The following is a 22823-nucleotide window of genomic DNA, read 5'->3' as shown; positions in this document are numbered from 1 at the left end:
TGCATAGAGTACCTGATCCGCTCATGCACAACTCTATGGTTGATGGGCGGTGGCAGGGCAGTGTCACAGACCTTAATGTTATCAACCCTTAGGGGTCAGTGGGTGTGTGTTGGGGGGGGGACATGCTTATGCTCATCAGCTTGTTGAAGCCTCTCCTTTGGTAATGGTTTTAGCATCAGTAAAATAGCTCAGGAAATATGCATCAGTACTGCTATCTAGGTACTTCAGAGAGAAGCTATAGCAGAGGATATGGGGACCGCATCTGTCCTGGGAAGACCTCCTAGCATCCTGCTTGTTTCCAACCCTCCATAAAAGGGGCTCTGTTCCCAGCCATCATTCCACACTGGCCTATGCTCTTTCAGAAACTGGGTCACAGCCAAGGGCAAGGGCTGAGGACTGGCAGACTTTCCCAGTTCTGGCCACGAGGCTCTGCCACGAGGAGGTGAACCCTCCGCCACGCCTGTCTCCTGCCTTCCCTGTGCAATGCTGGTTCTCAAACCTCCAAGGCCCCTGGCCCTTGAAAGGAGAAGGTCAGCAGCATCCCTAGACCCTGGACAAAGCCACACCTTGAACCCTGGGCAAGGGTGGCCCCAGGACCACTCCAGCCTCTGCCCTCCTCTCCCGCTCCCTCTCTTCCCTCCCCTCAACTGATTTGCCTTTGATCAAGCCCATTATAGACATGTTTATACTCTCAAGACAAGAATACAGACAAAAGTAATGAGAGATGAACATTGAATGGCTGAGCCCAGCTCAGTGGGGCTGGGTGGGAAGCTGAGTCAACCAGCTCTAGCAGCAGAGGTTTGCCTCAGACGGCCCTGGCCTTGCTCTTCCCAAGGTCCTTTCTTTGTAGAAGTTGCCTCTGTGACAGCCACTGCCACAGAACTGTGCCATCTCCCCTTTAAACAAGTTCCAAGGACGCTCCAGGCCCCTCACCCCAATACCTGGTGTTCAGTGAGCACCAGGCGTCCTCTTCCTCCCACTCTGCTATCAGTCATGGACACCTTAGTGAGAATTTTTTTTTTCTAACAATTTACTTAGAGTCCAGGGGGTGACAACCCCTCTGCTCCAGCACTCCGGATATCAGCATGAAGAAGAAAGATGGTCCGAACTAAAGCCATTTCAAACTGTCTTGCTGAGAAATAGCTACATGATTTATGTTCTGGAAAATGCAAAGCATCAATTTCACGAACATGCAAAGCATCAATTTCACTTACAGGCCAGGCCTGCTGTAATTGGCTTCTGTCTGCAGGCACCCTATGGAAACCTAGTGTGCTCTAAGAGAAAGGCAGCAGCCGTGTCGGAGTCCTTTTTGCATGATAACCTGTTATTTTGTGATCGATGTAATAGCCTCCTAGGACTCTATGAGATTTTTCTATTCCAACTGAAAAGAAATATTGAAAAGCCGGGGGGGGCGGGGTTCTTTCTTTTCTTCTTCTTCTATTTTTTTAAAATGACCAAGTACAACATTATTACCAGTGATCCCAGTCTGGGTCGCCTTCAGGAACCAGGAAAGAGATGAAGTCGTCTGTACCCACTTGGCAGCTCTTTACTCTGAAGCAGGAACCACGACCAAGGTCAAGCGAACAGGCGGCATCTTTCATTACCACGGAGCGAGCCTCCAGGCCAGCCATCAGAGGAGAGCCTTCTGGTCTCCAGCAAGTCATTATGTACTTAGGATTATCATTAATTTTCTCTCCCTGAAGTGATTCTGATGAATGGGAGGGCTGTGGGCTAAAGCCTGCCTGCATTCCGGGATAAAAGGTTCTATGTTCAATTTTCTAAAAGTGCCCTTAGAGAATCCGCAATGTCCTGCCCCTTCCTAAGAAGAAACCTGAATGTGTGCTGCCTTCTAAAGGAGAACTGAGTCCTCTTAGTGTAAAAGCGTCCAGAAGTTTGGAGGGAGGGGCCACCGGGACACTTTGGAGTCTCTCCTGACCCCTCCTTCTTGGGACTAGCTATGAAGATATAGCTGTTATTATTGATTTGGACTTAAGAACCATACAAGTCTGTGTGGCTTCTGTTTCTCCGTCTCATATGCTATTAGCACAGCCTTGGCCTACTTTCTGGGAATCCTACATAAACTCCTACAAGTGCTACTGAGCCCAGTGCATTAAGCCCATGTAGTAAGTCTGGTGCATTAACATTTTGCTGATGGATCCACACAGCCAGGGCTCCTCCAACTTGGCCCATCCTCTTGGCCACATCCTCAGGTGTCACATTTAATGGAGGACATCGGCTCACTTAGACACACTGAGGATGAAGATGGTGTCTGAAAGCCAGAAGACACCCAATGGGCTAGGCTCCCTGTGTCAGATGGGGTTGGTAAGGACCCAGAGGCTCCAGGCAGAAGTGGCTTGGAGTAGACAGTGTGCTCGCATGTAGGGCTCTGTAGCACCATCTTTTTTGAGCCATTGAGACTTGGGGGCATTGGTTGCCAAGCTCTAAAGTGTTTATTCATTGTCACGAACCAGAAGTGCCTGTAGATATGTCCATGTGTTAAAAGCTATGCCTTCTGGGTGGGGCCCTTGTGAAGGACACTCTGGGGCTTCAAGGACGATGACTCCCCATATTCAGGGCCCTGGTGTGTCACATTCCTCTATTTGGACCACTCCTGCCAGCAACCAGAGTTCTCTGTGGCATTTTAGCCTGTGCTATTAACATCTGCCATACATGCCACGCGTTTCCTCCTCGTAGTGCTAAGAAAGGCCAAGCTATGCAGGCCAGCATCCTCCAATATCTACTGACTCCTCCCTTGCAGTAGCAGGTGGTGCTGCAGCTGACCCACGCACGTGAGCAGAAGAGCTCTGTCCACACACAATAAAGTTCTTCAATTTCCATATGTTCTGATATAGCTCTAATGCCTCCATCACACCACAGACCTAGCCAAGTCTTGATTTTGCTTTCTTTCAATCATCCAAATGAATAATCTCACCTCAGACACCAGAGGGTAGCAGCTAGATGTCAGCTCAATAGTTTGGACACACGGAATGGAAGTCAGCTCTGTCGATAGACTCTGCCCTCAGCCCTGGGGCTCTTCACTGGCATTCTTGGCCACTGTTCTGAGTTCTGAATTTTCAAGGGGCTAAGGTGAGCGGTCCTGGTCTTGGGCAGAAGGGAGGCATTTGTTCAGGACAGCTGGAATTCCTAGTCATAACTTATAGTCATAAAGCCTGTATGTGATGACAGGAAGCATAAGAGTTAACTCTTGACTCTCACGAGGAGCTCCCAGATCTTGGTCAGGCATGCTCAGAATTTGAAGTTTTCATTATCATAAAGAGTCTTCTGGAGAGTTCTGGTATTTATTTATTTATTTATTTCGCAGAACCTCAGGGACGTAGGAATCAAGAGCGAGATCAGGTAGGACATCACTGTATTTCACCCAGAACACCTCCCGCCTGTCTTCTCCTAGAGATTGTGGCTGAGGAGGATTTGTTGGGGACAAGGATTTTTATTGCTTATAAAACACCCCCTTAGAACTGTTTGAAGACTTCTGGCTTAGACACTCTCAAAGGCCCAGCCCCATTCTATCTTTCTAAGATTTGGAGACCCTAGCTACCGTGTAAAGCCCATAGTTTGTATTTTCACTGAGAGACAAGTGAACCCATCCTGTGACCCTGGCTGGAGGCTGGCAGAGGCTGCAGAAACACACAGGCCTGGCTTGGGCCCTGTGGAATGGAACATTAAGCCACCGCATTTGGAGGCAGATACTAGCACAGTTAAAAGATGACTGTTGCTAAAGGAGTGAGAAATGTAATGAGGTCCCACTGCCCAGCAGAAACATCAATTCAGGGAAGCAAAACGATGGAGGGCTTTTGAAAGTATAGAGGAGAATTTTCGGATCCCCCACGCCCCTCGTCTACAGCCCCCTAAGCTCCCTGAAAGGAATTGTAAGAATATTCCAGTAGGTTTGGGACCGTCAGCAGGAAGTTGGTTGCAGCCTTTTGGGCAACATCATCTCTTACTCTTTTTCCTGACATACCAGCTCTTTCAACCACTATCCCCTTGCTAGCGTGAACAAATCCACAACCCTAGAATATTAGTTCCTCCGAAGAAGTTGACCTTGTATTTACAATAGAGGAAGCTGGTCCATTTTATTGAGATTAATCAGTTTGAGGGAAGTCTTTTGTCATATACAACATCAAACAACTGATTCTTCCGCCTGAAACAATTTTTTTTTTCAAGTAATTCCTTTGAAGTTAGGTAGCCTCAAGCTCTGTGTGAGAACAGCTATCGAAAGTGCTGGGTCATTGAGGCTTTGCGTTTTCAGTGTTGAGGACCATGTACGAAACCTTCAGGCACAACGGGGAATCTGAGATGCCCTTTCAAAAAGGGACCGGTAGAGTCAACCTTTTATCTGCGCTGGGATGCGATTTAGATATTATTTCTGTACTCTTGTATATCTCTTTATAAATGCTTTTGAGATAGTAAGGCTTTTTCTTTATTGCGACTGTATTCCATTCAAAACTCAGGACCAGAAGCATGTGACAGGACGCTCTCTTTAAGACAAAGCCATCTTACTGTCACGGGGACAGTCAGATGAGGTGGATGCTAAGGCTGTGTGTCTACAGCGAATTGCTCAGCGTCTCTTGATTGAAAGCCTTGTCTAAGTGTAGTTAGGAGCACACACGTGGAATCAACCAAACCTGGGTCACATCACTTTAAAAGCTGAGTGAAAAAAAAAATAATAAAATAAAATAAAATAAATAAAATAAAATCTGAGTGATTCCATTTAGAATGGAAAAGCAATGAGGTCCCACTGTACAGCACAGGGAATGATCTCCAGTCTCTTGGGATAGAACATGATGGAAGAGAGTATGAGAAAAAGAATGTATGTATTGGCATGACTGGGTCACTCTGCTGTACAACAGAAGTTGACACAACGGTGTCCATCAACTCTACTTCAATAAAAATAAAATTAAAAAAAAAAACCTTTTAAAAGGCTAGGTGATCCTGGGCAAGTGAAGCTGAGTGATCTTGGGCAAGTTACTTAACCCCTCTGAGTCTTGGTTTTATACCCCTACCAAGGGCATGATAACGACACTCGTCTCAAGAGGGGGTTGGGAAGATTAAAGCACACCCAGTCAGTGTGGATTATTCTTCTTATGGACCTTGATTCTCTACCCAGTGATGAGTTTGTATAAGACCGCCTCTAAGATTCTTTTCCATTTGAACATCCCGTGATCTTCAGGTTTGCTCAATCCAGGCTTCTTCCTCCAGAGTTTAACATGTACAGCTGGTCCCAGGGGTACAGTTGAAAAGAGCCCTTTTCTGCTGCTTCTTGCTGGGGTGACCAAGTCCTAAAGAACCCTGCTCTGGGAGTTCCCATGGTGACTCAGCAGGTTACAAACCTAACCAGTAGCCATGAGGATGTGGGTTCGATCCCTGGCCTTGATCAGTGGGTTAAGGATCTGGCACTGCTGAGAGCTGTGGTCTAGGTTGCCAATGTGGCTTGGATCCTGCATTGCTATGGCTGTGGCCAGCAGCTGCTGTCCGATTTGACCCCTAGCCCGGGAACTGCCATATGCCACAGGTGTGGCCCTAAAAAGAATCCTGCTCTGGCACTCAGAACAGGCTGGCCTAAGAGAATGGCAGGGATGCTGAAGGCTGGACTGGAGGGTCTTCAGTGGGACAAGTTGTAGGAGTGGGCGATAGACCATAAATCAGACAGGAGAGACTCAGCTCCAAATGCTGAAAGGAGGAATTGTGGTTCGGGAGGGACAGGAAGTGGGGGTTACAGGCAGGTGTCAGTAGAGGCTTCCTAGCTAGGGAGAAGCATACACATGAGGCTCCTGCATGGAGGGGGTCCTGAGCAGGTCAGTCTGGAGGTGTGGTTCCTGGTGCCTGTCACTCAAAGTGTGTGGCCACTGGACTAACAGCAGGACCCCAGACTTGGTTGGAAATTGAGACCCTCAGGTCCCACACAGATCAATCTGTGCATTTTAACGGGACTCCCAGCTGGATAGGTGGATGAATGAAGCACAGCCTAGCTTTCATCCAGTTCTTTGAGGTAGAGACACTTACAGTGAGATTTTTTTTCTTTTTTTTTCTTTTTCTTTTTATGGCTGAACCTGTGGCATATGGAAGTTCCCAGGTTAGGGGTCAAATGGAAGCTGCAGCTGCCAGCCTACATCATAACCACAGCATCGCCAGATCTGAGCCGCATCTGTGACCTACACCACAGCTCGTGGCAGTGCCAGATCCTTAATGCAGGGATTGAACCTACATGCTCATGGACGCTATGTTGGGTTCTTAACCCACCAAGCCACAGCAGGAACTCTGAGATTTTTTTTTTTTAAAAGGCAAGTGGGAAATAGTGCCCAAAGCATGAAGTAGTCCTTGGCTGAGAAACTTCCACAGAGAAACCTGGTTTTAATTTCACCTTCCCAAAAAACTAAAATTTCAAAGATGTCTTCAAAACATGTTTTTCCTAGGCAGCGCATTAAACCATCATTTCTAGTGGCTCTTGCAGCAAATGTCCAGCAGCAAGTCATCTGCTATCTTCTGTTCTCCTGTCACCTGTCACAGGGTGGAGATGCCTGGGAGAGAAAAACCAAATGGGATTCTGTCCAATGATCCCATGCCCTGGTGGGCCTCCGCTTTCTTACTTGGAGGGAGTTTGCTGTAGGACATCAAAAGTCAGTTTTGCCCCATGGGAGACTCAGGAGAGGCTGACAGCCTTGGATTCTGGGAGCCCCTGATGGGGCCAGTCAGGGGCTTGTCCCAGGAAAATCTGTGAACTATGGGGGTTCACCATTTTTTTTTTTAATTTTTTAAGTGCAGGGATCTGAGCTGTGTCCTCCACCTCCACCTCAGCTCAGAGCAACACCGGATCCTTAACCCACTGAGCAAGGCCAGGGATCAAACCCGCCTCCTCATGAACACTGTGTCAGGTTCTTAACCCACTGAGCCATGGCGGGAACTCACAGGTTCACCTTCTTACCTAGCCATCTCTCATCTCTTTTGCTCACAATATTCTCACTTGTTTTATGGCTAAGGGGGCTCAGGTTAGGTAATTTGTCCAACATGAGGACTCTTGCATGTTGTTTCCAGAGGGGGAATCTAAATGGGTACCTCTGTTTCTGAAAGCGTTTGGGTCTCAGCTCCCTGGTGTCTTGCCTCTGACCTTGTGGGCCCCTCCTGGGATTAGGTGAGGTGGCTGTTCCCCCAAAAATGTCAAGTTCCTGTTCTGATCATTGTTCCAATTTTAATAGAGTGGGCATTTGTTTCAGCCTGCTTCAGCCGGATCCTGGAAACCACACGCAGGGATGTGAAATGAGCAAATCACAAAGGCCCCAGAAAAAGTCGTATTCTGCTTCAGCTCAGAGACAGGGCATTTCTTTGAGGTTGTGATGCTTCTATTAAAACAGAACATCAGTCAAATAGGAAACGTTTTCTGGGTAATGGGAAAGCACTCAGACAAAACATTTAAAACTATCAAGAGCTAAAAAGACCCTCCCAGCCAAAAAGCTGGGGGGTGAGTTTATTTTCTTGCTGGGGGCATGAGAAGTGCATGCCCAGAAGGGTCTGTGTGGAAGCCATTTGTGCAACATTGGTCTGGGGCGCAGTCTCAAGATAAAAGTCAATTTTGAGGTCTTGCTCCTCAAAGTGTTGGCCCCATTAGCCAGAAGCTCTTAAGAAATGCAAAGTCTCAGGCCTTCTGACTCAGAAACTGTATTTTTTAAACATTTTTTTTATTATTATTACTATTGTTATTATTATTATTTTGTCTTTTTTTTTTTTTCTTTTCTATGGCCTCACCTACCGGCATATGGAGGTTCCCAGGCTGGGGGTCTAATCAGAGCTGTAGCCACCAGCCTACTCCAGAGCCACACAAACATGGGATCCGAGCCTTGTGTGTGAACTACACCACAGCTGACGGCAATGTGGAATCTTTAACCCACTGAGAGAGGCCAGGGATGGAACCCAGAACCTCATGGTTCCTAGTTGGATTCGTTAACCACTGAGCCATGATGAGAATTCCACATTTTTTAAACTATAGTTGATTTACAATGTTCTGTCAATTTCTGCTGTACAGCAAAGTGACCAGTCATACACACACACACACACAATGTATATGTGTGTGTGTGTATATATATATTCTTTTTCTCATACTATCTGCCATCATGTTCTAACCCAAGAGATTGAATGTAGTTTCTGTGCTTTACAGCAGGACCTCATTGCTTATCCATTCTAAATGTAATAGTTTGCATCCAACAACCCCAAACTCCCTGTCCTTCCCACTCCCCCTTCCCCCTGGCAACCACAAATCTGGTCTCTGTGAGTCTGTTTCTGTTGTGTAGATAAGTTCATTTGTGCCATATTTTAGATTCCAGATATAAGCGATATCATATGGTATTTGTCTTTCTCTTTCTGATTTACTTCACTTAGTATGAGAATCTCTAGTTGCATCCATGTTACTGCAAGTGCCATTATTTTGTTCTTTTTTTATGGCTGAGTAATATTCCATCGAGTGTATGGACCACATTTTCTTAATCCACTCCTCTGTCAATGGACATTTATGTTGCTTCCATGCCTTGGCTATTGGGAATAGTGCTGCAATAAACATAAGGGTGTGTGTATCATTGCTCCTATATACTTCAAGTTTGAGAAATCCTGTTGGAAGGTAATTCATTAGGAGTCTTAAGTCTTTATGACTCAGGAGATGATTGGAATTACCCTCCTGGCCTTTGAGAAACACTCGTGCTTTACTGGGGGTTCTTCTTACCAAGAGGCTGAGCCTTTGGGGAGGAGTAAAGAAAATCATCTGGCAACTGTATTGGGTGTATCATATCTGATGCCAATTTTTGAAGGCCCAAAATATCATAAAATGCCCTTCAAACAAAAATGACATTGACATTTGAATCTCTGATGGGCATTGGGGACTGACCTTGCAGGAGATCACAGTCTCCTTAGGAATATCAGCTCTCTTGGTGGAAAAGATGTGCAAAGGGCCAGCTAATGGAACATCCTGCTGCTGGAGTTGCCAGGGCAGGCAGCTCAGGGTAGCACTGTGAGCCGAGGGGGAGGGCTCTACCTGGACAGGGAAGCATAGCAAAGAGTGGAGGCATTCTTTACCTTGAAAGGGCTGGTTTCTCTGGTTAGGTGAGTCTGGATTGATGGCACTAGGAATTTAACTTAATGAGGGCCAATCCTCCCCATGGGAACTTCTTAACAATGTAGTTCTGCCTCCAGGCTGGGCTTGGGGCTGGGATGATCAGGCAGGGGAGTTTCCAAACCCTCTTAGTCTGGCCTGAATTCTGCTGAGAAGGATTGCTGTTATTTTTGTTATTTCCCTCCCATCCATGTGGACTTAAAAGATTTGGCAATGCCTAGACTTTTTCAGCCTGCCCTGGCCCAGAACCCTGAGTCCAGTTTCTTTCTGTTCTGTGGCCTATGTTTGCACAGAACAGATGTAAAGCTGTAGACCCCAAATTCAAGTGATGCCAGGTGGGCTTCTGTCTCCACTGCCGGTCACCTGGGAAAGTGACTCACCCTCCCCGTACTTGGATTTTTGCAGTTGTAATGGAGCTGATAAGCATGCGACCTTGACAGGGGGCCTCAGAGAACTGTTCTGAGGATTTTTTTTTTTTTTTGCCATACCCATGGCATGTGGAAGTTCCCAGCCTGGGGGTCCAATGAGAGCTGCAGCTGCTGGCCTACACCACAGCCACAGCAACAGAGGATCCAAGCCAGGTCTACAACTTACACTGCAGCTCATGGCAACAACAGATCCCTCATCCACTGAGCAAGGCTGGGGATCGAACCCATGTCCTCACGGATACTAGTCAGATTCGCTTCTGCTGACTACAATGGGAACTCCTGTCCTGAGGATTAATGAGTTAACACATGTTAACATGCTGTCTGATGCCATAAGCTTAGGACACATAGTAAGCATAGTTACCATCTTAAGACATCAGATTCAGAACCCACACCCAGGCACTTTTCCCCCATAGGGGAAAAGGAAGAATTGAATTCCCATTAGCCACAAGGAAATTGGGGTCACCGCCCTCTCTGCCCCAGTCTCGGGGTTCTGAGTGTCCCAAGAAGAGGAGGAGGCACCCTGGGGGGAAGGAAGGCTGGAGTTTGGGATACCCAGATGCTCTGAGTGTGTACCTCGACCCAACTTGACCCCACCATGCAGAAAGTCTGGGGCTAGAACCACTGCCCTCTGTATATATGTATGACTGGGTCACTTTGCTGTACAGCATAAATTGACAGAACAGGATAAATCAACAATAATAAAGGGAAAGTTATAAAAAAATAAACGATCAGAAAGTTCTCTGAGGCCACAGGTTTGTTTAGGTGGTTCCTGCTTGGCTGGAAAGCCTATGCATATTGGAGCCGCTCGGCTAAATTCTCTGCATCCTGGCAAAGTGGAGTTCAGCCTGAGGTCAGGCTCTGCTGAAATTGGCACAGTGACATAATGTGAGATAAGCCCCGGGGGTTTCCCTTGGAATTCACTGCTGTCCTGTTCTCCAAGCTGGCATTGCCACTTCAGAAGTTTATCCTGGGGTGGGACTGGACCAGCACATTGATTCCACCAAGATAAAAACAAGAAAATCCTTTAGGAAGAGAGAGCTGCTTTAGGGGACAGATAAACTAGCTACCTAAAGGGCAGACGGTCAAGGACATGGAGTGACATTCTGGCTCATACCAAGCTGCTTCTTTTGGCACCAACAGCAGCCAGGAGACCTATTAACCCTTAGCAGACTGTTCGTGTCTGTGTTGGCTTTGTTTTTGTTTTGTTTTGTTTTGTTTTTTTCAGGGAGACTACCTTTAGCATTTATCTTGCAAACCCAGAAAAACAAAGAACTCCCAAACTGTCCATCTCAGCCAGCCCATGGAACTTTGCCTAGTCATAGGAAAGAGTTACAAGAAGTAGGCAGAAGTGTCATCACTTGGAAACCAAACCGGGATCGGGTTCGATCCCTGGCCTTGCTCAGTGGGTTAAGGATCCGGCATTGCCGTGAGCTGTGGTGTAGGTTGCAGACACAGCTCAGATCCTGTGTTGCTGTTCTTTTGTCTAAATATGTCTTTGTTCCAAGAACTGTCATCCTTCTAGTTCTCTAAGTAAGCTCTTGCTGCATCGGGTTCCTGTGTTGCTGTGGCTGTGGCGTAGGCCGGTGGCTACAGCTCCGATCCGACCCCTAGCCTGGGAACCTCCATATGTCGAGGGAGCGACCCTAGAAAAAAAAAAGGCAAAAAGACAAAAAAAAAGCAAAAAATAAAATATTGGCTATATTGCCTGTGCTATACAATATATTTTTAAGGTTTGTTTTTATCAAAGTAGAGTTGATTTACAATGTTGTGCCAATTTCTTTTTTTTTGTTTGTTTGTTTGTTTGTTTTTTATTTTCCCACTGTTGTGCCAATTTCTGCTGTAACTTCATATGCTTTGAGGAGACCAAAAAAGAAAAAAAAAAAAAGGCTACTATTAGCTAACTCATTATTTTGCGCTCACATCACCCTTAAAATTGAAAGTAGATTAAGTTTGGGGCAGTCACTTGGAAGATGAAGGCACAAAGTGTGTTAGGTTATTTATCTAGAGTCTGCATTTTTTTTTTTTTTTGTCTTTTTGGGGCCACACCTTTGGCATATGGAAGTTCCCAGACTAGGGGTTGAATTGGAGCTGTAGCCGCCAGCCTACACCACAGCTCACAGCAATGCCAAATCCTGAACCCACTGAGGGAGGCCAAGGATGGAACCCGCAACTCATGGGTCCTAGTTGGATTCATTTCCACTGCGCCACGATGGGAACTCCTAGAGTCTGTAATTTTTTAATTGTCAAAATAGAGTCTTAGAATAATGGCTCTCGCAAAATTATCAGAATCTAAAATTCCACCTGCTAGGAAAGGAGCAAACGATAAGAAAACAGACCCATGTCATGGACTCAATCAAAGCAGAGCTTGTGAGTCTTGGAGGTGTGAAGACTCAGCTGAAGCTCTACATTTTCTGATCCAAGGGACAGGGCTATATGTTGGACATGCTAGGTACTGCCTGGGGCCGGGGACAAAACACAGACCCTGCCCCTATGTTCAAGTTGGGGGATGGGATGGGGTGGGAGGTAGACAGAAAATAGATAAATAAACAAGAACATGCCCTATATCTGTGCGTTAAGATCTATGGGAGAAAAATAAAATAGAATAAAGGCAATTGGGAGGAGCAGGCTAGGAGAAGGGGTGCTATTTCTGTGGGTTGGTTGGTGAAGGGCTGACTAGTGAGCAACATTCAAGTAAGCACTGAGGGAAGAGGGTGAGCCAGGCACTTATCTAAGGAAGGAACATTCCAGAAGGTCTTTACAGCTGATGTAAAGTCTGGGAGGAGGGCGGGGGAGGGTCTGGTGTTTTCAAGAAGACCAAGGCGGGAGGCAAAGAGTGGCAGGAGAGGACTGCCAGAGGGATGAGGGGACCAGACCACCCAAAAACTTAGAGTCATTGAAAGGATGTTGAAAGGACCTTGGCTTTTATTTTCAGTGCGATAAGGGGCCACGGGAGCAGGTGAATTTGGATCTGACGTCTTGAAAGGATGACTCTGGTTATTGTGTTATGAATCTGTGTTGGGGGTGGGGACGCTGGTGAGGCAGCTGTCAGGAGGCCACTGCCACAGCCGGGGAGAGGTGAGCATGGCCACCTCGGAAGGGACCGGAGGACAAGCTGAAGATTCCGGAGCTGGGGGCCTGAAACCCTGGAAGGTGGAGTTGCTGGTTGACATGAGGGGCAAAACAGGGGAGGAATGGAAATGGCAGGTGTGGAAGCAATTCAGTTCCAGGCCTGGAAGCCAAAGGCAGATGCCAGGCAGGCACCAGATACATGAGTCTGGAGTCTGGGATTGACCATGGACTTAATGAGCATTTACGCCATGAAAGATGACCGCCATTCTGGATGGTATAAAGATGAACACATGTCTTGGCAGTAGTGTATGCTTATCCAGGTGAGACACGTTTCCAGGGGTCAATGGTAAGTTCTAGAAGCTGCACCTGGGAGCACCTAAGGGCGAGGACTTTTTTCTTTTTACTTATCTTTGTTCTCCACCGCAGCTGTACAATCTCTGCAAGTAGGATGTGTTATAGACATATCTATAGGGCTAAACCCATAGAAATAGAATTAATGTTTAAACCCCCTTTCACAGTAAATGCAATGAACCAAATCACCAGCAATTTTTCTTCTGGCTCAACTTACCTAAAATGAACCTCTCGCCCAATTCGGCTCATTTTTTTCAACACATCTTTCAAGATTTCAGAAAACATATTGTACCTGGAATAACAAGCCTCACTAAGAGAGGGAAGTGGGGGGGGGGGGGCTTGCATTAGCTGAAGAAAACCTACACGGCAATGAAGCAAGAAATATGCTCATTTTCTTTGCTTTCAGCAGATTTGTTTATAGCAACAGTCAGAGAGACTAAACATATAAATTTAGAAAATGATCTCTCCCCTCAGGAGACTCTAGAATCATATAAACCCAGTTAAATCAATTTAACTAAACCACACACAATTCATTCCTTAGCGTGGCTCCTTCTGTTTCCCCTTTCCAAGATCTCACGACACTTTCCGGGTATCTGGAAGGGGAGTCGATAAGGAACAGCACCCTGAGGCAAACAAAATAGGCAGTGAGCTTCCAGGAGGAAAACGACCAATCCCTTTAGAGACACGACCTTGCTTATAAGATCCTTTTCTTTCCTGACCAAAGAGGGCTGGCCTTTGGATTAAGAGCAGAGGATCCATTTCTTTCAATTCGATGACATTTCAGACACCATTGGATATAATTCCATTGTCCCTGCATTTAGTTTCCAAAGTACTTTCGGCCTGCAGTCTTCGGAATCGAGCTTTGGTGATTCATGTCCTGCTCCACAGACTGCAGAACATGTCCTGGGAAACAGAGGTCCATAGACAGGGTCTTGCAGCAGGCAATCACTTCTAAACTGTGTGATCTTTCTCTCTGAAAGACCAAACACTTCTTAAAATGATGCCACTAGTGGCCAAGTGGTTGGGAATCCAGGATTGTTACTGCTGTGGCGCAGGTTCAATCCCTGGTCTGGGAACTTCCACGTGCCGGGTGAGGCCGAAACAAAAAAAGATGAGGAGTTCCCGTTGTGGCTTAGGGGATGCGTGTTCCATACCTGGCCTCACTCAGTGGGTTAAGGATCCAGCGTTGCCACAAGCTGCAGTGTAGTTTGTAGATGCGGCTCAAATCCAGGGTCGCTGTGGCTGTGGTGTAGGTTGGCAGCTAAAACTCGGAATTGACCCCTAGCTCAGGAACGGCCATACACCACAGGTGCAGCTATAAATAGAAAAAAAGAAAGAAAAAGGATGCAACAGTTGGTATTCAAATTTCAAGAACTATTTACAAGCTCAACTAAATCTTCCAGTCTGGAACAAATGAAGCAAGCAGTCGAACTTATTTCCCAACTGCACCAGACTAGCTCAAAGCAGTTACAGCCTCTCCAGAGGGCTTTTGTGGATAAGAAACCATCTCAGGAGAACTTGGAGCCCAGACACCCTCTTTCCAGACCTCATGGTTGTTTACTCTTTTCTGCCAGCCACCAGGAACTACATTCATCTTGCAGCCTGAAGAAATAAGATTCTTGTCATGAGCCAGAATCCCTCACCTGTTATTGCCAACTGTCTCTAGAATCATCATGAAGTGGCCTCTTTTAGTTTAATATTTTTTTCTATTCTTACTTTTTTCTATTCATATATATATATATATATATATATATATGATTATATATATGTCCATAATCTAATATAGATATTAGATAAATGAATGAAAAGTCTAATTTATTTTATTTTATTTTTTAATGGCCACACCTGCAGCATAGGGAAGTTCCCAGGCTAGGGGTTCAATCAGAGCTGCATCTGAGGACTACGCCACAGCCATAGCAACGCCAGATCCCAGCCATGTCTGTGATCTATTATGGCAATGCTGAATATTTAACTGAGCAAGGCCAGGGATCCAACCTGCATCCTCACAGAGACAAAGTGGGGTCCTTTAAAGGCTAAGCCACATATGGAGTTCCTGTGGTGGCGCAGTGGTTAACGAATCCGACTAGGAACCATGAGGTTGCGGGTTCAGTCCCTGCCCTTGCTCAGTGGGTTAACGATCCGGCGTTGCCGTGAGCTGTGGTGTAGGTTGCAGACGCGGCTCAGATCCCGCGTTGCTGTGGCTCTGGCGTAGGCCGGTAGCTACAGCTCTGATTAGACCCCTAGCCTGAGAACCTCCATATGCCGCGGAAGCGGCCCAAAGAAATAGCAAAAAAAAGAAAAAAAAAATAAAGGCTAAGCCACATTGAGAACTCCTATTGATTTTTTTTTTTTAAAGTACAGTTATCCCATCTAACCTACACAGTTACATGTATGTGTCAGAAGAGGATAAGATTAGAAAATGGTAAACACACGGAGTTTAATGAAAGGATCATACCCAGCGATGTGGGCAGAGAACCCAACAAGGACCAACGAATTGTCTCCGGTGCAGCAGTGGAAACCCACAGCCACCTCTGAGCCTAAACCCTGCAGAAGCTGTAGGATCTCTGGATGGGGGGCTGGAAGCCAGAGAATAATGCAGCCACCCTCCGATCTGCCGATCTGCCTCTAGGAGCTGCCCCTGGCAGAAACCCCTGAGGAAGTCAAAGGGCCGAAGATGCTCCGATTGATGCCATCTGCAGAGATCAGCTTCCAGGGCACAGAGAAGACAGAAATGCAGAGCGAGGGTCTGACCTACAAAGACAAAGAGCCGGGCACTGGTGCTTCTGGCACGTACAATTCTGCTCATCCCCCGGCATTTGTGAGCCATCAAAGACCATTAGGAAATGTGCTGGACATGCGTGTGGACGCCAAAGCTCACAGCTCTGCTGCCAGAGCATCACTGCGCTGCCAGGGCACTCACCCGGGTGTACATCCGCACAGCCTACGAGCCCAGGGACCCCGCAACGTCAGGGTTATCCATTCCCAGTAAAACCACACACCCTAAAAACCAATGGAACCTCCTGTTCTACTCAAACCGTAAAGCTAGTGTTTATTAGCACCGTGTACCTCTTTTATAATAAAAGGAATTATGTTTTTTTTCCTGGCACTTCTCGTAGGTCTACGCTGCAAAGGATGTGTTGTACCGTTAACATCACCGAGGAGCAAAGCAGAAGAGACGCATGCAAAAGGAAGTGACAGATCTTGCACTTTTTAGTACTTAGTAAACTTAATAAATGAATACAAATTAGTACCTGGTAATTTACTGTTCCTCCCAGCTCCTCTCTGTCTGGTTAGAGAGGGCACGGACAGGCAGAGGCACACACAGGCAAATGAAATTCATTTGAGAGGAGGCAAATTGGCACCTCCCTGTGCCAGGTGACAAGATTGCCCCCATTTTCCTATCAGCAAAGAGAAGTCATGGCTATAGGTGACATCAACAGCATGATCAGGGGCAGGAGTTCTTGTGCCGTTAATCTGGCAGAAGAGCGCAGTGGTTGTGTTTGAAAATTACGTTGTTCAAAAATATATTGTCCTCCCACTATTGTATTTAGAATGGATAAGCCATGAGGTCCTGCTGTACAGCGCAGGAAACTATATCTTGTCTCTTGGGATAGAACATGATGGAAGATAATACGAGACAGGGAATGTATATACATGTATGCCTGGGTCACTTTGCTGTACAGCAGAAATTGGCACAACATTGTAAATCAACTCTACTTTGATAAAAACAAACCTTAAAAATATATTGTATAGCATAGGCAATATAGCCAATATTTTCTTTCTTTCTTTCTTTCTTTTTTTTTTTGTCTTTTTGCCTTTTCTTTTTTTTATAGGGCCACTCCCACGCATATGGAGGTTCCCAGGCTAGGGGTCGGATCGGAGCTGTAGCTACCGGCCTACACCACAGCCACAGCAACACAGGATCTGAGCTGTGCCTGCAACCTACACCACAGTTCATGGCAACGCCAGATCCTCAACCCACTGATCAAGGCCAGGGATCGAACCTGAAACCTCATGGTTCCTAGTCGGATTCGTTAACCACTGAGCCACCGTGGGAACTCCAATATAGCCAATATTTTCTAATAGTTATCAATGGAGTATAACCTTTTAAAAAAAAGAAACTTTAGTTTTTCACAGGTGAATTCTACTTACATACTAACAGATTTGATTTTTTAAGTAAATAAAAATCAATTATATTAGAATATGGGTTTGCTTTTTAAGATTTAAAGGTACTAGCTTTGTTTAAAGCCATTGTTGAATATATTTAAAATAGCCATTGTTGAATGTTTTTGGCTTTCCTTTTAGCTCCTTTTCCTTTGTTCCAATTGGAATAAAGTGATACGTGTGGATAGAAAAATTTTAAAAATTACTTTGTTTACCTATTTAAATATTCTTTACCATAGAGCAGATGTTCTTATTTGTAAGATATGAAGAAATTCAAACCTTGGGCAAGCTACCTTTGATTTAATCAGCCTGTTGTCAATTTAGAAAGGGTGGATGTGAGCTGTGCATTTTGAGAGCTTGTTTTTATTTGGTCTTTTGTTTCTGTTTTTATTTCATTTTGATCATTACTGCCCACATCCATAGCCCATATATTTATTGCCAACATCTCGGAGGCCCAGCTCTTGCTTTCCAGTTTGGTTAGAAGTAAAGAATGGTGGTTTGGTAGAAAGCACAAATCCTAAAAGATAAAGTACTTGGGAAGTTTCTCCCTCCCCACTGCCGGCTGCCTGCCAGCATCGGCAGAGGCAGATACCGTCAGGGATTTCAAATGTCTGGGTATCATGTTCCCAGATAAGACCCAGCCATCACCTCGGGGCGGATGCAAGAATGAGTGGAATTTAACCATTTTATTTATTACTAGGGATTGCAAATAACTTTGCTCCAGGTTTATTAAATTTCCAAAATGGTCTCTGGGTCATACGGAATGGGAATGGGAACTTTTTATCTGCAGCTTTCTGATTGGGTACCGAGTCCACAAATTCCTGTGTGACCTTTCTTAATTTTTTTTTCCCAGGCTCTTTGTTATAAAGAATGATTCACTGACGATATATATAAACATTTTTTTTTTTAAAGGAAATGCTGGGCTACGGCATTACATGCTCATCACATTTCCTAAAATCTTTAAAAAGCTATTATGTGTTGCAAAATGACAAAGGGTTGAAGAACCCCACCAGGACGAGCCAGTGGTCTAAGAGTGTGATTCGAGGTGGATGCACTGGTTTAATTTAAATGCTGCTGAAGAAGCTGCTCCTCTTTCCCAGGCTTTTACCCATCTTGAAGCGCAAATGTTTATTTTTTAAAGCTTCAGGGCAATTCGATTGGCTTTTTTGGACTGGATTTTTTTGCAGCCCTTTGGAATTTGTCAGATCAGATATTAGCGTACTAATATCATTACCAGAAAGTGAGACTAGCTGCCATTTTCCACCTCGCCAGGGGCCAGCCAGAACAAGCATCTCTTGATAAAGATGTTGAACTAAGCCCTTGGCTCAGTTTTTTCAAACCCACAACCATGTGCATCTAGAGAAGGTCCACATGGGGCACTCTCTTCTGCAGTCATTTGGGATCAATTAGAAAAATGGGGGGGGGGTTTAGATAAAATTTTTCCTGCTCTCTGTGCCCAGGGAACAAGTTCAGCAGAGAATCAAATCAGAAGGCAGATTTTCATCAAGAAGTTAAATTCCAAAGGGCCTTTCTGTTTTTCTCAAGTCAGTGTTTTTATGCACAAGGACATGTGTGACCATTCTTCCCAAGTGACTAAGGATTTGTGACGGATACGAAGATTTGTGTCCAAAAGAACCAAAGAAACTGGAATTTTGTCTTGTTTCGTTTTGAAAGAACCACGTATATTCCTCCCTTTCCTGGAAAATATTTTCGGCAGGTTTCAAGAAAATGTGCCTTCCCACTAAGGTGGTCAAAATAGAAAATCAGAAAACATAGGAATGGGGAGATTTAAAATAGTTACTGTCACTTAACGTTACATTTAATTCTGAGCTTCCTGGCAGTTTAGGGAAAGAAGAAACACAATGGATTACCCTGTTTTCAGCATCTGATGAAAGGGAGCATTGCACTCTTTCAGAAGGTACTTGCTTTTCCTGTTACTAAATTATAAGAGGGCTGTGTCCAGGGGGCCCTCCTATGGTCGACAGAAAATGCCAAAAAAAAAGTCTTTTTCTAACCCCCCCAAAAATACTGGGAGCACAATACTGGAAATATACCCAAAGAAACTAAAGCACTGCCAGTGATTAGTATGGTCTTAGGATTATTCCAAGACACCAGGCCGCATATTTTCTAGTTTTAGATTTCCTATGAGATAAAACACCCCTAACATTGCCTTTTAAATGTATGTGGGAGAGTTCCTGCTGTGGCAAAATGAAATAGGCAGTGTCTCGGGAGCCCTGGGACGAAGGTTCAATCTCTGGCCTGGCACAGTGGGTTAAGGATCCAGCATTGCTGCAGCTGCAGCTTGGATCGCAACTGCAGCTCAGATCTGATCCCTGGCCCTAGCAGGTAACCCTTTATGCCATGGGGTGGCCAAAAATAAATAAATAAATAAATAAATAAATAAATGTATATGGGATTATTTTCATTTGTTCTGAGTAAAAAATAATGCCATTCTCTTCCTGAGTTGTCATATTTTAGAAATTCTGAAAAGACTAAGAATTCTAAAATAAAAGTATATACATGCCATTATGACAGCATATCAAAAACCAAGAGTCCTGGAGTTCCAGTCATGGCTCAGTGATAACAAACCTGATTAGTGTCCATGAGGACTTGGGTTTGATCCCTGGCCCCACTTAGTGGGTTAAAGATCTGGCCATGAGCTGTGGTATAGGTCATAGAAGCAGCTTGGATCTGGCATTGCTGTGGCTATGGACTAGGCCAGCAGCTGCAGCTCCGATTGGACCCCTAGCCTAGGAACTTCCATATGCTGCAGGTGTGGCCCTAAAAAGCAAAAAAAACCAAGAGTCCCCAAGATGTGCTTAATTGAATATGAAAATGTTTTCCATTATTACTATAACTGGTCACTGGAGCTTTTGTTGTTGTTGTTGAATGGCCACACCTACAGCACATGGAAGATCCTGGGCCAGGGACAGAATTCAGTAAAGGCGGGGGATCCTTTAATCCACTGACTGGACGGGGATGAGCCTGTGCCTCTGCACCGACCCTAGCTCCTGAAATTGATTTTTTTTTTTTTTTTTGGCAATCGATTCTTAACTCACTGCACCACAGCAGGAACTCCTGGTATGATTTTTTGTTTGGTCTCCATGGCTCAAAGGAATGTAGTGAAATAATAAAAATCATTATCTGAGATTTGTTGACATAAAAAAAGGAAGTGCTCAGTTTACGAGTGAGCAGAGGGCTGTGGAGACCCAGGCAGGACTCCGTGTCCCGGGAGAACCATGGCTTCTATTCAGCATGGATGCACACTAGGCATCAAGGGTGCTTCCACTGGGGCTCAAGCTAAGTTCTTGCAGGGGCGGGGCGAAAGCGACTGGGTTCTCCAAATTTAACTAAATTGGCACTGTGGGAAAACTTCTTTTCCACATAACAGCCCACACTGGGTACTTCGTGTAGGCCCAGGTCTGTTATTAAGAGAGCTAAAGTCGGGGCGTGGCTTTGCACCACAGTTTCCATGAGCTACCATCTTGGTACCACAAAGTCCCTCAGCAAAAGTTAACCCTGTGACTTTAGGGAAGGAAGGAGCTCTAAGGAAGACAACAAATTCCAACTCTTCAAAAGAGGGCTGGGTTGGCTTTTTAATTGCATCTATATTTAACTGATCCCAGGGTTTTCCTCCTTGGGCTCTTCTAGCTTTATTCCAAACTGCCTTATTTGACTATTTCTTTTGTCTAAATATGTCTTTGTTCCAAGAACTGTCATCCTTCTAGTTCTCTAGGTAATCTCTTGCTGCATTATGACTTCCTGGCTTTCACAACACTTTGCAAATTGTTACAAGCTTTACTAAAACATTTATTCTTCCAAGTATCTATTAAATAAACTCCAAAAAACATCCAACCAATACTAATTCCTATAGACTTTGCTCCCTTTTCTTCCATCTCATTCTACAGCCATTGATTATTCTCCCTTGGTCTCTCTCCGTGGGGTTTGGTGTGTCCTAAAACAATCTCACGATTCCCCTCGTTGAACTTCACTCATTCATCTTCTAGCTTCGTTGTCAAAACGTGGCAGTCAGTACCGAGATTGTTATTCAACGTCGTGGCTCCTCACTCATTAGCATTCACTTATTCACTCTTCATGTACTTATTCTATATCTAGTATGTGTGGAGCATATTGATTTGTTAAATGAATTTTAGATTTTAAAAATATCCATCAGAACTATTTGCAACAGCCAAGACATGGAAACAACCTAAATGTCTGACAGATGAATGGACTAAGAAGATGTGGTATATAGACACATAGAATACTACTCGGCCATGAAAAAAACAAAAACAAAATAATACCATTTGCAGCAACATGGATGGAACTAGAGATTCTCATACTAAGTGAAATAAGTCAGAAAGAGAATAAACAAATACCATATGACATCACTTGTGTCTGGAATCTAATATATGACACAAAGAACCTTTCCACAGAAAAGAAACTCATGGACTTGGAGAACAGATTGGTGGTGGCCAAGGCGGAGGAGGGGGAGTGGGATGGACTGGGAGTCTGGGGTTAATAGATGCAAACTATTGCATTTGGAGTGGATAAGCAAAGAGATCTTGCTGTATAGCACAGGGAACTTTATCTTGTCACTTGTGATGAAACATGATGGAGGATAATGTGAGAAAAAGAATATATGCATACGTGTGTGTGTGTGTGTGTATGGCTGGGTCACTTTGCTGTATAGTAGAAAATTGAAAGAACACTGCAAACCAACTAAAATGGGGGGAAAAATCATTAGAATGACCAAAAATTTAAAAATTAAAAAAAAATCCATTCAAATTGACACTAGACCCCAAGGCATATCCATCACCTGAGCACCCTTACCCTGAACCCTCCCTGTGGCATCTGTGCCTTTGGTCCAATTTTCCAAAGCAGCAGAAGAGAAAGGATCCCAAGTTATAGATGATGTTTCTGGATGTGAAAGGAGATGCCATCAGGTCAGGACATGGCTACAGTGGCCCAGGACAAAACAGAGGGAGGACCCAAGTGCTACGCATAAAACCAGTTGTGGGGATATTAAGTTTCCAGCAGCAGCCAGTGGGGGAGGGAGGTGAAAGCTGCAAGGAGTCAGGGACTGGGAGTTTGAGGACAATGGTGGGAGCCTGTGGTTCATGGTGAGAGCAAATGGCCAGTGAGAAATTCCCAGGGATGGAAATGCACTGGAGACTTTAAAAAAAAAAAAGTGTTATCTAGTACTCATTGAAAAATCCTTTCTCTGCCAGCTGGGATGTGAGCTCCTATTACCCTTAAAGCCTCAGAACAACCAGGTATAATAAACATTCTGCTATAATCAGGAGTTGTATGGACTTGGTTGATAGGGGGCTGGGATTCACATTTAGGGTGGGGTAGGGTGAAAAGATGTGACCAATAACAGGAGACATGATGAGACTGATCAAGAACTGGATGGGGAGTTCCCGTCGTGGCACAGTGGTTAACGAAGCTGACTAGGAACCATGAGGTTGCAGGTTCGATCCTTGGCCTTGCTCAGTAGGTTAAGGATCCGGCGTTGCCGTGAGCTGTGGTGTAGGTCGCAGACATGGCTCAGATCCTGGGCTGCTGTGGCTCTGGCATAGGCCAGTGGCTACAGCTCTGATTAGACCCCTAGCCTGGGAACCTCCATATGCTGAGGGAATGGCCCTAGAAAAGGCAAAAAGACAAAAAAAAAAAAAAAAAAAAAAAAAAAAAGAACTGGA

General features: G+C 45.0%; 1 long non-coding RNA gene across 2 annotated transcripts in view; it reads left to right on the top strand.

Moving 5' to 3' along the window:
• Window positions 1–3159: 3159 nt before the first annotated feature.
• The window catches only part of LOC146399480 (uncharacterized), a 32536-nt gene continuing 12872 nt past the window's right edge, over window positions 3160–22823 (top strand). For both annotated transcript variants that reach the window (XR_014817822.1, XR_014817821.1), the window contains exon 1: window positions 3160–3295. This is a non-coding gene — a long non-coding RNA (uncharacterized LOC146399480). The remainder of the gene's footprint in view (window positions 3296–22823) is intronic.

Source organism: Sus scrofa, chromosome 10, assembly GCF_054392235.1.
Source record: "Sus scrofa isolate SSC_HxYL_T2T_F1_AM1 chromosome 10, Sscrofa_HxYL_maternal_Yorkshire_Landrace_v2.0, whole genome shotgun sequence".
Lineage (NCBI taxonomy): Eukaryota > Metazoa > Chordata > Mammalia > Artiodactyla > Suidae > Sus > Sus scrofa.
Note: the sequence above shows the minus strand (reverse complement) of the source record. Positions and strands in the feature narration are given on the sequence as shown.